We start from the raw sequence: 17444 nt of genomic DNA, 5'->3' as shown, positions 1-17444 counted from the left end.
GGAGTCTTTAAACAGAAACACATAAGGAAGGTTATGTATTGACCAGTTGACAAAGATGTTGCAACCAGAGGTTCACAGGAATCTAGCCCTGTATCTCCCACAGGAGCAAAGGTTCAGTCTTCACAGTGTCTTTATAGGACATAACTACTGTGAATAATGAGAACCAACTGTATTAAGATTTAGAGAGAACTTTAAGTTCCTCAAAGAAATTCCTTTTTTAAAAAATATATTCCATGGAAGACTTCTAAAAGTTACTTATGTTCTTTTCTTTAAAAACGTCCTCATTATGATTTCATGATCATAACCCACTAAATTTAAAAATAAATAAAAAGGATACAAAAACTTCAACTACATTGCAATCAAGAAGTATATATCTATATATTCCCTGAATTGAAAGAAATGTTAAAAACCATCAAAAAAAGCAATGAAAAAATTAAAATTATCTAGAAAGCAATGAAAATAACATTTCCTACTAAAGTTTATGGCATTTGGTAAAAGCCACATTCATAGAAAAAATTTATAACCTTAAATTATTTATTATTAAGGAATGAAGATATTAAAATATAGAAGCTTTATGATCACTTACAAAATTAGAACAACAACGAAAAAACTAAGAAGGGGGAATTAAGAGAGGGAAAACCTGAAATTAAAGAAATAGAAAACAAAAACAGTATAAAAAATAAAAAGCTCAAAAATCACTTCATTTGAGTAACACAAAAAGAGAAACCATTTTTACTTGAGATTAAGGAAAACAGGGAGAATAAAAAACATACAAGATTGTGAATGAGAAAGAGTACATAAAGACAAATGCCAAAGAGAGCAAAAGAAATAAAACGTTATGTGCAACTCTATAATAAATTTGAAACCTATGTGATTTCCTAGCAAACAATATGTATAACAATCCAAGTAAAGACAGAAAACTTGAATAAACCGCTATATAAGTGTTTTTTTTTTAAAGTGATTTAAGATTTAGCATTTACAAAGGCAGCAGGATCGAATGTCTTCATATCTGAATTCTAACAAAACTTAAAGTAAATAATTGCAAGATCTTAGAAAAAAATAGGAAGCACCCCAATTCATTTGATGAAACCAGGAGCATTTTAATACCAAAACCCAACAAAGAGAATGTCAAATAGTAATCCATGTGACCGAAAAGGGTTTATTCCAATAGTACACTCTCAGGAACTCTAACAACATAATTTTAATACTTTTTCATTTGAAATCATGTCAAGCTCACAGAACAGTACAAGAACAGTACAAAGAACTCTCATGTACCCTTTGCCCAGAGACATTATTCAAGTTTTGCCAACTCTCCCAGGAACATTCTCTAGGAGAGGGATCCATCCAGGATCATGTGTTGCAACTAGCTTTGTCTAGTCTCTGGGAACAGGTCCTCAGCCCTCCCTTGACTCTCATGACCTTAATATTTCAAAAGATCACAGGCCATTCATTTTGTAGACTCCTTGTGCTTGTCTGATGTGTCTTCACAATAACATGAAGATCATGTGTATTCGGCAGGAACCACATATTCATAGAATGATGTGTGATGTTGCATCCCCTTGAGGGGCACTTGAAGTTGATTTGCCCCATGTCTGGTAGTTCGCTCACTAGAGTAAGGTGGTATTGCCCAGATGTCTCCACTATAAAGTTTCTCTTATTCCCTTTGTAATTAATAAGTATTTTTGTGGGAAGATACTTTGACACTAGTAAATATCCTGTCCCCTGTCCAACTTTCACTCCCTAGTTTCTTGCAATGTTTTTGCCTAAATTGTATGGACTAAAGCATTCCTATTTTATTCAATAGGTTGCAGTCCTTTACTATTATTATTATTTTTATTTATTTATTTTATTTATTTATTTATTTATTTTTGCGGTATGTGGGCCTCTCACTGTTGTGGCCTCTCCTGTTGCGGAGCACAGGCTCCGGATGCACAGGCTCAGCAGCCATGGCTCACGGCCCTAGCCATTCCGCGGCATGTGGGATCTTCCAGGACCGGGGCACAAACCCACGTCCCCTGCATCGGCAGGTGGACTCCCAACCACTGCACCACCAGGGAAGCCCTATTATTATTTATTTTGATGATCAAATTTTTCCATGTTTTGGCCAGTGGGCGCATCTAAAGCTTGTTTCTATGTCTTTCGGTAGATCCCCATCTTTCTGTGATCATAACCTTACTTTCTGTCACAGCAAGATGTTCCAGGCTTATCTTTTACTTTCCCTGCCTTGGCCTTGAAATCAGCCATTTCCAGAAGAAGGCTTGATTCACCTTAAAAGAAAATGTATTTAGAAACCAAGATCTGGGCACTAGGTGTGCTCATTGCTATTGAGATATCACTGCTCCCAGGCTCTCTAAGTGGATAGAGCTAGTTAATAAACAAATTAAAACCACAAAAACCACTTTAGGGCCCACTAAAATGACTGTAATTGGGATTTCCCTGGTGATCCAGTGGTAAAGAATCCGCCTTGCAATGCAGAGGACACAGGTTCGATACCTGGTCAGGGAACTAAGATCCCACATGCTGCAGGGCAACTAAGCTTGCGTGCCATAACTACTGAGCTTGTGCACCTCAACTACAGAGGCTGCGTGCCACAAACTACAGAGCCCACCTGCCCAGTCTGCGTGCTAGAGAACTAGAGAAGAGAAAACCTGCACGCCACAACTAGAGAGAAACCCACATGCCACAACGAAAGATCCTGCATGCCTCAATGAAGATCCCACGTGCCACAACTAAGACCTGACACAGCCAAAAATAAACAAAATAAATAAATAAGTAATAAATAAATCTTTAAAAAAATGACTGTAATAAAAAAGACAGCTGATAACAAACGTTGGAGAGGTTATGGAGAAACTGGAACCTTCATACATTGCTGATGGATGTGTAAAATGGTACAGTCACTTTGAAAACAGTTTGGTAGTATCTAAAAAAGGTTAAACACAGAGTAACTATATGATGGCAATTCTACTCTTAGATAAACACCGAAGAGAACTGAAAATACGTTCACACAAAAAAACTTGCATGTGAATGTTCATAGCAGCATTGTTCACAATAGCCAAAAAGTAGAAACAACCCAAATATCCATCTGCTGAAGAGTGGATAAAAAAATGTGATATATCCATACAGTGGGATGCTATTTGACAATACAAAGAAATGAAGTAGTGATACATGCTACACCATGGATGAACCTCTGTTGTGGATTGAATGGTGGCCCCCAAAGATTGTTCATGTCTTTATTTCTGGAGCCAAAAAGGGTCTTTACACCTGTAACTCAGTTAAGAATCTTGAGATGAGGAGATCATCCTGATTTATTCAGGTGGGTCCTAAATTCTATGACAACTGTCCTTATAGAAAGGGTAGAAGGAGATCTGAGAGACAGAAGAGGAAAAGACAAATACACACACAAAAGGCTGTGTAAACACGGAGGCAGAGATTGCGGTGATGTGGTCGTAAGCCAAGAATGCCAAGGAATGCTGACAGCCACCAGAAGTTGGAAGAAGTAAGCTAGATTCCCCTCTAGAGCCTTCTAGGGGAATATGTAGCACTGCCAACACCCTGATTTTGGACTCTGGCTCCCAGAACTGTGAGGCAATAAATTTCTGTTGTTTTAAGCTACCGATTTTGTGGTAATTTGTTATTACCTCAGGAAACTAATACAACCTCAAAAACATTAAGCTAAGAAAATAAGGCTAGAAACCAAAGGCTACACATTATAGGATTCCATTTATATATGATTTCATTGATATGAATTTTTCAGAAAAGGCAAATCTATAGTCAGAAATCAGATCAGTGGTTGCCAGGGACTGAGATGGGAGAAAGAATTGACGAAACAGCCATAAGGAAACATTTTGGCATGATGGATGCACAACTATATAAATTCATTGAAAACATTAAATTGTACATTTACATTGGATATTTTATGGTATGCATGTTATACCTCAATAAAACTATTGAAAAATTAAAAACTGAAATATAAAAAATTAGAAATAAATTGGATAAGGAAAGTAAAGAACATATACAAAGAAAACTGGTAAATAATTTTTTCCCTCTATGGGTGTGGGAGGCATTCTTAACTAAGATGGAAAATCTTAAGGTGTATTTCTATATAGAGACATATATTTATGTATAAAATTTTAAAACTTGTATGGCCAAAGATGCCATAAGTAAGATCAACTGAGAAAATAATATATTTAAAGAAAAATTTCAGCAGATGACAAACCATGAATATTTCTAGTAATACAAGGTAGTCTTAGGTATTAATGAAATGCAAAAAAAATCCTGTAGAAAAATTAGCAAAGAATATGAAGAGCAAAGACAAATAATCAATAAATATAGATTTAAAAAGCATAAACTGAAGCATGATGAGAGAATGAAATTAAAGCCCTGATAAGGTATTTCTTTCTATTCCATCAAAGTCGGAAAACTACAGAGCAATAATACCTACTGTTGGTGGGAATAAGATTGAGGAAGAAAAATAATCTCATATATTTCTTGTGGAAATACTGTGAACTGTTATCTCATTTGAAAAGTAATTTGGTAATATGTATTAATACAGATAAAACTTTTTATCTGCTCTTAGATATTAATTTCATTGATAAAAAGGACCAGCCATATGATATATGCACAAGTATGCTTATTTTATAGCATTGAGTATAGAGGTGGCAAATTGGGGGTGAGAAAGTAAATGCACCTTGAAGGAGGAATTGGTTCAATAAGTCACACTATATCCACAACCATGGAATATTTTCCAGCCATTGAAAGAGTTAGAGACAGCAAATTAAGAGCAATACTAGTTGATTTGGAAATTCTACCAGGTATTACTGCCTGAGAGAAGCAAGTTGAAGAGGGGGGAAGGGGGTGGGAAAAATTGGTGAAAGGGGTCAAAAGGTCAAACTTCCAGTTATAAAACAAGTCATAGGGACGTAATCTACAGCATGGCCACTATAGTTAATACTGTATTGCATATTTCAAAGTTGCTAAAAGAGTAGATCTTAAAAGTTCTCATCACAAGAAAAAAATTTTGTAACTATGTACTGTGACATGTTAACTAGACTTGTTTTGGTGATCATTGCACAATATATATATCATCATTATGTTGTACACCTAAAACTAATTCAACGTTACATGTCAATTTTACCTCAAAAAAAAAAGAAAGAAAAACAAGTTGTAGAGAAGTATGTAAATTTTTAAGAAGTTATGTATTTATACATATATGTGTATAAACATGTATGTGTGTGTCAACAGCATCTTTCCACTATAAAAGTACCGTTTACCATTGTAATTAATAAGTAATATGTAGGATGCGTCTTTGAAGCCAAATGAATGCCTTGTTTTCCAACTACCTTTAATCCAGTGGATTTTGCATCTTTGCCTAATTCAATTATTACATTGAGTGGTTGCAAATGAATCTTTTTTTATTATTTGAAATAAACTTTGTTGAAGTACACTGAATCATTTAAAAAACCCTGTTTTACTACTGAAGCCCACGTGCCTAGAGCCCGTGCTCCACAACAAGAGAAGCCACAGCAACGAGTAGCCCACGCTCGCCGCAACTAGAGAAAGCCCGTGCACAGCAACGAAGACCCAACGCAGCCAAAAATAAAAATAAATAAAATAAAATAAAAACCCTGTTTTTGTTCCATAGCAAGTTTTGAAGGCCGAATGATCTACATAATGGCTTCCTTTCTCTTTAACTTGGCCTGGGTAGACCTAAAATAAATAGGCTTACATCATGCTTGCTCATTGTCTCCATGACCAAACTGAATACAGCTGACATTTTCTGTTTTCTCTTAGACTGACACTTCCAGAAAAAAATATTATAACTTATTAGCCAATGAGACAAGTAAATTACACTTTTGATTTTGGCATTGGCATCAGCAGCATTGATTAGTAAAACTTAACAGAATAAAATTTTATTAATCTAATCTCTATTTTTCTGCACTTGACAGTTGCTTTTTGAAGTTTCTGCCAAGGCTGGTTCAGTGATATTAGCCACAACTAGTATTTTTATGAGTACAACATTCAAAATCTCTCTCTATAAAATAAATTAGAAAATTTCACAATATTGCATTTTTTTATTGTCTGGTTTTTGATGTTAAATACTTAGATTATTTGAAAATAAACTAGACTGTTTGGAGTACAAGTGACTAGTACAACATACATTTATCTCACTTCAAATTGCATCATCCAAAATCATTTTTCAAGAGAATCACCATGTACACAAAAGAGCTCTAAAGTTTGTTCAAATGATAAGGTTTATGCTTTATTGCTGTATTAAAGATTTAACTGAACCAGTTTGCAGGGCAGAAATAGAGACACAGATGTAGAGAACAAATGTATGGACAATAAGGAGGGAAAGCAGTGGGGTGGTGGTGGTGGTGGGATGAACTGGGAGATTGGGATTGACATGTACACACTGATGTGTATAAAATAGATAACTAATAAGAACTTGCTGTATAAAAAAATAAATTAAAAAAAAAAGATTTAACTGAAAAGAATCAAGCAAGGAAACTTTTTGCTTGGAATGAGGAGAATAAGTCCTAAATCCCATACTGTTGTATTTCAAAGAGTTACTTTTCTAAGTAAAATGGAAACTTTTAGCACAATGTAGACTCCTTAGTATTTTTACCAATGAAAACATAGAATTAAAAAGTAAACTCTTTTTTTAACTTATTTTTTTATTGAAGTATATTTGATTTACAATGTTGTGTTAATTACTGTTGTAGAGCAAAGTGATTCAGTTATACATATATATGTTTTTTTTAAATATTCTTTTCCATTATGGTTTATCATGGGATATTGAACATAGTTCTCTGTGCCATGCAGTAGGACCTTGCTGCTAAAAAGTAAACTTTTAATTAGAAAGTTTCATACAATTTAATCTATTTAGAAGCATTAAGAGATCTCATTGAGGGATTGGGTGAATAAATATTTGAACATTCTACAAACAATAAATGCTGGAGAGGTTGTGGAGGAAAGGGAACCTTCTTGCACTGTTGGTGGGAATGTAAATTGATACAGCTTCTATGGAAAACAGTATGGAGGTTCCTCAAAAAACTACAAATAGGGCTTCCCTGGTGGCGCAGTGGTTGAGAGTCCGCCTGCCGATGCAGGGGACATGGGTTCGTGCCCCAGTCCGGGAAGATCCCACATGCTGCGGAGTGGCTGGGCCTGTGAGCCATGGTCGTTGAGGCTGCGTGTCCGGAGCCTGTGCTCCACAACGGGAGAGGCCACAACAGCGAGAGGCCCGCATACCACAAAAAAGAAAAAAACAAAAAAACTACAAATAGAACTACCATACGACCCAGGAATCCCACTACTGGGCATATACCCTGAGAAAACCATAATTCAAAAAGAGTCATATACCCTGAGAAAACCATAATTCAAAAAGAGTCATGTACCACAATGTTCATTGCAGCTCTATTTACAATAGCCAGGACATGGAAGCAACCTAGGTGTCCAGCAACAGATGAATGGATAAAGAAGATGTGGTACATATATACAATGGAATATTACTCAGCCATAAAAAGAAACGAAATTGAGCTATTTGTAGTGAGGTGGATGGACCTAGAGACCGTCATACAGAGTGAAGTAAGTCAGAAAGAGAGAAACAAATACCGTATGCTAACACATATATATCGAATCTAAAAAAAAAAAAAAAAAGAAAAGGTTCTGAAGAACCTAGGGGCAGGACAGGAATAAAGACACAGACAGATAATGGACTTGAGGACAAAGGGAGAGGGAAGGGTAAGCTGGGACGAAGTGAGAGAGTGGCATGGACATATATACAGTACCAAATGTAAAATAGATAGCTAGTGGGAAGCAGCCGCATAGCACAGGGAGATCAGCTTAGTGCTCTGTGACCACCTAGAGGGGTGGGATAGGGAGGGTGGGAGGGAGACGCAAGAGGGAAGAGATATGTGGATATATGTATATGTATAGCTGATTCACTTCGTTATAAAGCAGAAACTAACACACCATTGTAAAGCAGTTATACTCCAATAAAGATGGTTAAAAAAAAAACGTGAACATTCTGAAAAAATGTTTTGATTTTTCTCAACTTTGAACTGAAGGTGATTTTAGGTTCACAGAGTTAAATAAAGCAAATGTTTCATATGCCAGGATGTTGTAGTAGATAAAATGAAGAACTTAACTTTGGAGGTTTGAATTCTGGTCCCACCTTAGTCCATGGCTTGCACGATTGTAAAAAGGGGTAGTTGAATTAAGAGGAAAAATTATAATCTCCTTTTAAGCTTAAAATTCTATACCATTAGATCAGTAATGGTGTGTACTCACCAAAAATGGCAGCATGTAATTCATCATTCATAAAATATGCATTCAGCACATACCACGTGCCAGGCACTGCTCTAGGCACTAGGAATACAGTTCACCGACCTTCTCAAATACAGACGTACAGATATATCCTGTTAATATAATAGGTATTTAATAAATCTTAACTTATAAGACATATTATACTCATTCAATAAATTATACTCTTGTTCCCACCATTCCACTGAAACTACAATCAATGACCTCTATGCTGCAAAAACTAATCATCAATTCCATTTTCATCAGTTAGATCTGTCTGTAGCATTTGACCCAGTTGATCATCCCCTCCTCCTTGAAGCATTTTTCCCTCTTGGTTACCAGGACACCATTCCACGGTCCTGCTATCACAATGGCTGCTTCTTTTCAATTTTCTTCGCTGTTTCTTTCCATCCCTCCTGATCTGTAAATATTGGAGAGCTCCAAAATCCATCCTACTACCTCTTTTATTCTCTACTTTCACTTACTCCCCAGGTGATTTTTATTTTAGCTACCCTGACAACTCCCAAATTCATAGCCTCAGCTTCACTTCTTCCCTGAACTCCAGAATGACACATTAAGTACCTATTTGACAACTGTACTTGGATTAAAATTCAAATGCCGTTATCCCCTTGCTCACTCTGAGATTTACATGAGGAGATTTATTGGGGAGTATATATGGGACCAATATCTGTGATGGCTGAGGTTGAAGGAAGCAACATTGAAAAGTGGAAGATGCTGAACTGTTGATGCAGTTACAACAGAGGCCTCAGCTGATCTTATAGTGAGCTCTGGAGATGAACTCTCACAACTGTTCCAGTTGAGGCAAGAGAGATCTGTACCACTGCATGAAGTCATTATCAGATGCAGGCTGCCCCCAGAGAGGAGGGTAACCTTGGGCAAGGTAGCTTCCTCCTATCAAGAGCAGGTCCTAGGGAGGACTCAGCTGTGAACCCTCAAGCATCCAACATTCATGGCAGCTGAGGGAATGAGTGTCTCTTGCTGAAGGGAGATCCGGATGGCACAGCACAGCTTTTACTATAACCACCCAGTATCTGGTAGCATCTCATTCGCATCACTTTCCATCCTTTATGCAGTTTAATTTTTTTCCTCAGGGTATATACTATGTGTTTTACTTATTTGTTTGCTGGTTATTACCTACTAGAATATAACACCATAAGAGCAGAAACTTTTTCTTCTTTAATCCTATATCCCCAACATCTAGAAACAGTGCCTGGAACACAGTAGGTGCTCAATAAAAATTAGTCAATGAGTAAATAAATGTATCACACATTTACTCTATGCTAGAAACTATGCTATGTTCCAGGAATACAGAAGGAAGAAGACAGACGCTATCCTTATGGAACTGACAATCTCGTAAAAATGATATACATATATAGCACACATGGATAAAATATGCATATATAAACAATATTTTTAAAAGTGCAGTTATAGCCAAATGCTGTTATCTAGTATTTTACTAATCTATCTAGATTCAGCACATCTGGTGATCTGTCATACAAAATTCTTTACTAAATGACAACGTCAGAGACTAAAAAACAGTGGAAATTTTAGTTAAAGAGTTATTTATTGTTCCTGCTAATTTTTGGAAAGGAAAGTTAGATCTCTGGGACACATATCTTCTGCCCAGTCTGGGAGGAAAGAATGAAGGACAAAGTAAGAGAGAGACTAACTCAGAGAAAATGAATATGTACTTACTCAACTGGAATTTTTATCGACCAGCATCCTGTTTTCTGAAACGATGGAAAGCAAGGCTATAACTGTATCTAAATAGATAAGGGGAAAAATGCTTGTAATGAATGGATAATTCATAGTCACTTTATACATACAAATATAATTTTTCCATTACTTTAGTTTCAGCGACAGTTAAAATGTAAAAAGGACTAGGAAATAACACTCCAGCTTTTATGTCATTGTGGAATCACAGATTCATCTTTTAAAAAGCAGCCTATCTCCCTAAAAGCTATGTTTTCTGCTTTCTATAGAATATTTTATTTCCATTCACAACGAACCACATAACTTTGCCTTATAGAGCTTCAGCAAGATGAATCCTGTTTCCCCCTCTACTTGTTTTATTTGAAACATGAAAGCCTTTCACTCTGCGCTGTCTGGGCGGTAGTGAACATGACAACCTATATTTCAATTCTTGGGCTGTCATAAACAAGATACTTGGCATTTCTAGAATAACTTGCATGAGAAATCTCAAATTGCTCTATATTTATGAACTTGCCAGCCTCTTTGCTTCCTTGCACATTATTGCTACAATGCGTGAAATGTAATCTGGGGGTGAGTAGGTTTATGCACCCATCTTCTGTGTGCCACTTCATCCTAGAGCAATGTAAGCCTTGAGGAGATTGTAGCCCATATAAATTTCTACCTTAAGAGTGAAAAAAAAACCCCAAAACAAAAAATTTTTTAATGCTCATGGGGTAATAAAACCAATGGGTCCCACTATTCTTCACTCAGACAGTTTGATGTGGTCCTCTATTAAAATAAATTTTAGGTTTCTGAAGAATATCTTAACTGTCAATTTTACATGGATTTACTGAGATGTCACCTCTATTCTCGGATATGTTTTATAAAAGGTGATTACTAGTCTTGTATTAGAGTATGCCGATGCAGTCTAATTATATCATTGCTTTGATGACTAATAGTTAGATGACAAGGTCCTTACAGGGGGTCTTTCAGAGCACAATAAATATTAGAACTCCACAAATTATCCTTGTTGACAATTAATTAATCATCCTCTTATAATTGGAGGTGATACCTGAGTACCTCTAAGCACAAAAGGGCTGCTGCATCCCCTCAGTTCTAGAGTCAACAATATTTGATAAGATCAGCCGTGGACGGTTACAGAATTTTATAAAAAGAAGTGACAGGAAATGATCTCTTACTCTGAACTCAAATGTACTGATATATCAGGTATCACAGAAGCAGCTCTAATGTGCCTAACGCCTCACATGCCATTGCACCCGTGTCTGCCTCACTCTATTTGTACTTCTGTCTCTCTTCTGTTCATCTCTCACTAACACATTCTTAATCTGCTTTCTTTGAGCCTTCCTGCTTTTTCCCTTGTTTTGTGTATTTTTCTTCTTTTCCTGGTCCCAGGTGTTTCATGTGAACTGACCAGAAAGTGTATTTCAAGTGTATATTTTATGGTTTCTAATATTTTCCCTACAGAAAATTTATTTTCCTATTGACTGTGTTAAAAACAGGAGAGTAAAATTTTTTTAATTTCCTTAATTTAAAACCTTTTCAATTATGTGTAGATCTTGACTTTTATGAGTTGTAGTTTAAGTTGGAAAAAAAAGATTACTTACTTCAGGTTTGGTCAGTGTTCTAAGACTAGATCCCTGCCCATAGTACATGTCCAATAAATGATTTTTGGATGAATGTTCAATATACAAATACTAAATTGTTACTACGGTATTATTTTTTTAACATCTTTATTGAAGTGTAATTGCTTTACTATGGTGTGTTAGATTCTGCTGTATAACAAAGTGTATCAGCTATATATATATATATATATATATATACATATATCCCCATATCCCCTCCCTCTCCCATCTCCCTCCCACCCTCCCTATCCCACTCCTCCCCAGGTGGTATTTAATAGGTAGTCTTGCAGCATGCAGCATCCCCCAGACACAGGTAGACATTTATTAAAACCTTAATCTCCAGAGGGTGTTGCTTATCTGTTTTTGCTCACCTGCATATCAAAATCTCGACAGTAATGGCCAGGTAAAGTTCACCTGGATGAGATTTCTATAAGTAACCATACCTACAGGGGTTCTTTAATCAGAAATCTATGAACACTCAAAAGTGCTGAGAACTGCATGTGCATTATCTTACATGCTTCTGTTCAGTGAACTCCCAAACAACGCTTCTTAAACTGTAATGTGCATATTATTCACCTGTTTGCAGATTCCGGTTCAGCATGTCTGAGGCAGAGCTTGAGACGCGATGTTTCCAACAAGCTCCCGGGTGATGCTGCTATGCTTCGTCCATGGATCACACTTCGATTAGCAAGGGTCTAAAGGTAATGGGAGTTCATAACAAAAGTTTTGCTGTCACCCTTCAGTTCATTCTCACTAAGGAATTGTTGATAAGCCTTAGCTAGTGGGGGTCTGGCCTGTATTCTCTCCTGTCATCTGATCTGTCCTGGGGGTGTCTGTGTTTGCTGCAGAACTTTGTTACTGATGACACAGAGTCCTTAGTATTGACTTAACCCTGGGAACAGCTGCTGGTTCCTAACTGTAACTCCAAGTCTAGTAGGAAGATGAATTATTCATCTTTTGGGAGCCTCCCTAGGTCCCTACACATCCATAGATTTATTTTTCTTTGGTTGTTCATTGACCCAGTACAATACCTTCCCCGCTTCTCTAAAGAGTTGACACCAAGAACAACTTGAAAATCTTGATAGTCTGTTGACTTCAGTTTGAGAAAGATTATTTCCTTCAAGATAAGGTGGGAGAACATAATATATAAATGAAGAATGAGGGAGCAAAGTAAAAATAAGGATAAACGCTAAGAAGTGGAATTATCTTCCTCTCTGGTTTTCCTCTTCTTCCTTCCTTCCTTTCTGCATTCTACTATGGAGAGGAAGATAATTTTGTAGGCACTTAGAGCCTCAACTCCCTCCATGCTAGCACATTTATTAATCTTTGAGATCTTTCTCACATTTTATTAAGAAGCATTTTTTCTAGAGATCCACAATAGTCAATGGTCAGGTTATTTGAAGTCTAGAGTATACAATATTGCTCATTTTGCCATTTAGATAATATGCTTTGGGGTGACTGAGTGCACTGGGAATTTGATCTAAAGGCAAGTGAATGGGGTATTTGCATTTAACGCTTCTTTTTTTTTAATTTCAGGGGAAAAGAATCAGGTAATTACTGTAATTACTGCACTGATGGTTCAGTGGGGGCAAAAACGAAATCCATTACAAATTGAAAAATGTAAAAAAAAAAAGCTTTAACAAATTTCTCTATAAACTATTTCCTGTAGCTCTCTAGTCTATGCCCTGAGCAGGTAGGATGGGGCATAAACTTGTCAGTTAAAGAGATTTTAATACTTTTCGGTTTCAAACTGACTACTTGGCTCCTTGGCCAGGCACCCATAGGCAGCAAACAAGCTGTACGGCCACTTAGAGTGGCCCGTGAGGCAGAACCTAGGACCCAAGTGCCTGAATGCTTCCTTTTCTTCTCCTTCCCTTATCTTCTCACCTCCTCCCCCAAAGAGCTGCTACTTCCCCTTTCTCTTTAAGTAGACACAAACTTCCTTTATGTCATATCCTGAGTTACCATTCCCATGACTCACGTTAGAACTCTATGGACTGAGTCTGCTGTGTCTGACCATCAAGGGTAGTCTTGCCCTGAACTAAATTACTCCCCAGACGGAGCAACTTAAGACGACAAATGTTTAGAATCTCACATGGTTTCTGAGGGTCAGGAATCCAGAAGTGGCTTAGCTGGGTGGGTTGCCTTCCAGCTCTTGCCCAGGACTACAGTCTCTGAAAACCTGACTGGAACTAGAGGATGTGTGTCCAAGCTCAGTCATGCGGCTGCCGGAAGGAGGCTTCAGTTCCTCACAAGAGGGCCTTTCCACAGGGCTGCTCACAACAGGGCTTCCCCCAGAGTGAGTGATTTGAGAAAGAGTGACCAAGATAGGAGCTGCAGTCTTCTATAAGCTAATCCCAGGAGTGACTCACTTCTGCCATATTCTGTCCACCACACAGACCGAGCCCGGTACAACGTTGGGAGTGCGGGGACAGGACAAGTGTGTGCGTGCCAGGAGGCAGGGATCAATGGGGGCTTGGTTTGGAGGCTGGCCACCACGTTTTCTGCCAGTGTTCCTCAACGGGAGTAGCACTGCCATATGTAACAGTTCTTGGTTGGGTGGGATGGTCCCAGGCATGGCTGGACCTTTAACATCCCTGACCTTCACCCAGTAAATGCCAGCAGCACTTCAGAATCAGTCATAATCAAAAGTGCCCCCCTCAATATTTTCAACATGGCTTGTACTCATGCCCGGTTGACAGCCTATCTTGTATGTGAGTCAGGAGGACCTACACTCTGGGAGTTAATTAGAGTAAAAATATATCAGTATATTATTTTCAAAAAATAATGGGCACTGCCCCCACTTCCTGGAAAGCTGGCTCACTCCTGAACTTTGTGCTCCCCCTGCAGCCTTCTCAAGTTGTCTTTCCATCAGGAATTTCAGGCAAAACTCTTCCACTCACAGCTGTCTACCTTCTTCGTGCTCAGGGCTGGGGGCACTGCTGGAGAAGATCACCCAACCCTTGGGAGGGGTGTACTCCCAATTCACTCCCACAGCACCTGGGCCATCAGCACTGCCCCAGGACTCCTGCTTCCCTGGTCAGCTTTGTTCCTTCAGTCTCCACGGCATCTTTATAAGCCTTTCCTCCATTTACCTGAAACCTTCCACTCCACCCCTTCATACTTCTACCTCACCCAGACCTCAGATAACCTTGCCTGCTACTTCCCCAAAACATGTAAGCCACAGACAAGAATGCCCACACCTTCCTGCCACCCCTCCGTCCACGCCACCTGTCTCTATACCTGTGCATACCTTCCCCTAAGACTAACTTCTCTGCCTGTACCTAGGTTCTCATCACCTCGGACCTGCTCAGGCACTTCCCTCCAACAATTACCCTGTCTCTATATTTCAACATTGACATTTGCATTAAATCCTTCCCATCTAAAGACTTCTCAAGTCTCTTTCACCTTAAAAAAAAAAAATCCTCCCTCCAACTCTCCTTTCCCTCCCCCCACCCATTTTCCTCTTTTCCCTCTCTTCCCCCTCACAGCACAAGTTCTTGAAATAACTCTTCACATTTGCTACCTCCCTTCCTTCTCAACTGACTATAGTCGGCTTCTGCCCACAACTCACCTCTGAACCTGCTCTCACTCAAGTCACAGTCTCCTTTTTGCTAAATTTCGTGAACATTCTCATTTCTTATCTGACTTGACCTCTCAGCATTTGACACCGTCCATCTCTCCCTTCTCTGTTGGAATGTCCTCTTCCTTTGCCTTCTATTCAACCACATTCTCCTAGTTTCCCTCCTATACCTGTGGCTGCCCCTTCTCAGTCCCCTTTTGGACACTGTTTCCCTTGTCCTTCTTGTAACTCAGTGTCCTCAAGTCTCTGACCTTGGTTCCCTTCCCTTCCATTACATACTCTACCTAGGTGATTCCATCCATTCTCATAGCTACAATGAATATTTACATGCTAATGGTCCTTGAAACCATGCCAGTGGTCCAGAAGCCTCTCTTGAGCCTCAGATGTATATTTCACAAGGTCTTCTAGGTGTTTACACCTGGATGCCCCACAGGCATCTCCACTCAGTCAGGCCACAGTTGAATTCTTCTCTTCACTTCTCCTCTCAAACCTGCTCCTTCTCCTGGGCATTGTCCTTGACTCCTCCTTCGCCCTGACCCCTACATCCAATCATGATCTGAGCCAGATCCTCAACATTCTACCTTCCCCAAACATTTCTCAGCTCTGTGCCTTTCCACTTGCACTGTCACTAGCTGAGTTTGGGTGTCCTTTTCTCTTTGGATTACCATGGTAACCTCCCAACAGGTCTCTTGGTTTCCAGTCTTCACATTGAACCCACAGTGATCTTTCTGAATCTATAATCATGCCCTTTCCCTCAACCCTGTTTAACATTCTTTACTGACTCCCTCTGGTCTGCAGGATATGACCACCACTCCCTGCAATGTATCCTTCAACTACACTGAACTATTTGTAGTTTCATAAGGTTGCTTGCTGTGTCTTGCCTCTGGACTTTTGCACATGCTTTTCTCTGTTCTTTCCCTCTTGTGGGTTTACTCCTATTCATCACTTTTTCCATGATGCTGTCTATGGTCTTCTTGTAACAGAGTTAGATGTTCTTCCCTTCTTCTATCATGTTACTTTGTGTTTGCCTCTATCACAGCACCAATCATGCTTTAGTTGTTCATCCTTAGACTTTAGGGAAAAGACCCTTTCTTCTTTGTGGTTTTAACCCTAGAGTCTAGATAGGGCATGGTGCATATTAGAAGCTCAATAATTAACTATTAAATAAAGGAGTAAATCACTCTATTAATATGTATCACATGAATGGCTTATGATGGACATGTAAATATTGATTGAATCTGAACTTTGAGGGAGGGGAATATTAGAGAGATAAGAGATGAATTTAAAGGGGATAACGAATCAAAGAGATAATCCTCCTGGTATCATGTGTTGGGGCCAGAAAGCCAGATGTTCCTTCTTTTAAAATTTATTTTTATTTGGCTGCATCGGGTCTTCGTTATGGCATGCGGGATCTCGTTGCAGCATGCAGGCTTCTCTCTAGTTATGGCATGTGGGTTTTCTCTTCTTTAGTTGTGGTGCGCATGCTTAGCTGCTCTGCGGCATGTGGGATCTTCGTTCCCCGACCAGGGACTGAACCTGCGTCCCCTGCATTGGAAGCTGGATTCTTTACCACTGAACCACCAGGGAAGTCCCCAGACGTTCCTTCATCCTCACCCTTTATCTCCTTTGGCAAGAGGAAATCATTTGCCACTTAGAGAAGCCACTGTTGACCTTGGTATTGCCATTTCAAAGATGGTATTAAAAACAAAGGCTGTGCCAGGATGGGAAGAATAATTGTTTTTCTTTCTTTTCACAGTTCAGGTGCAAAAGAAGCAAGGACTCAAATAGAGGAGAAAATACTCTAAAAATGCAGCGGTTTTCTGGGCTGAAGTTTAAGAAATATTTACTGTTTAGTATTTTTACTGTTTATTTAGGTGGATATCTTGAAACAAACAGGCTTAGTCTTTATCCTGCAAGTTCAAAAAAAGGCAAATCAATATATTTTCTAATGGCAATGTCCCACCTGCCTTATTTATTGAAGAAAAGAGTGTACGGTTACCAGCAACACCCACACATAAGTAAATGAAACACTATTATGCAAGAATCTGAGGAACACCAACTAAAGAGCAGCCTGGTATTAAAAAATAAATAGAAATGACTCCTTCTCTTCGTTGTAGCCACATGTACTTTCCCTTGCACCTCAGATCTCCAACAGATTTAATTTCTCTCTGGTTTGTCTTCAGAACTGAGGAGAAATCCTG

General features: G+C 38.6%; 1 protein-coding gene across 4 annotated transcripts in view; it reads right to left on the bottom strand.

Moving 5' to 3' along the window:
• The window catches only part of FNDC3B (fibronectin type III domain containing 3B), a 468247-nt gene that overhangs the window by 390073 nt on the left and 60730 nt on the right, over positions 1 to 17444 (bottom strand). For 2 of the 4 annotated variants that reach the window (XM_079921937.1, XM_079921936.1), the window contains exons 2-4: positions 12237 to 12355; positions 10021 to 10088; positions 8293 to 8420 (exon numbers count right to left, since the gene is read on the bottom strand). The gene's annotated coding sequence lies outside the window, so the exon portion shown is untranslated. The remainder of the gene's footprint in view (positions 1 to 8292; positions 8421 to 10020; positions 10089 to 12236; positions 12356 to 17444) is intronic. The other 2 variants (XM_079921938.1, XM_079921939.1) reach the window with 2 other exon arrangements.

The sequence above is a fragment of the Stenella coeruleoalba genome, assembly GCF_951394435.1.
Source record: "Stenella coeruleoalba genome assembly, chromosome: 5".
NCBI classification, from domain to species: Eukaryota; Metazoa; Chordata; class Mammalia; order Artiodactyla; family Delphinidae; genus Stenella; species Stenella coeruleoalba.
The sequence above is the reverse complement of the archived record's forward strand: the minus strand, read 5'-3'. Positions and strand labels throughout refer to the sequence as shown.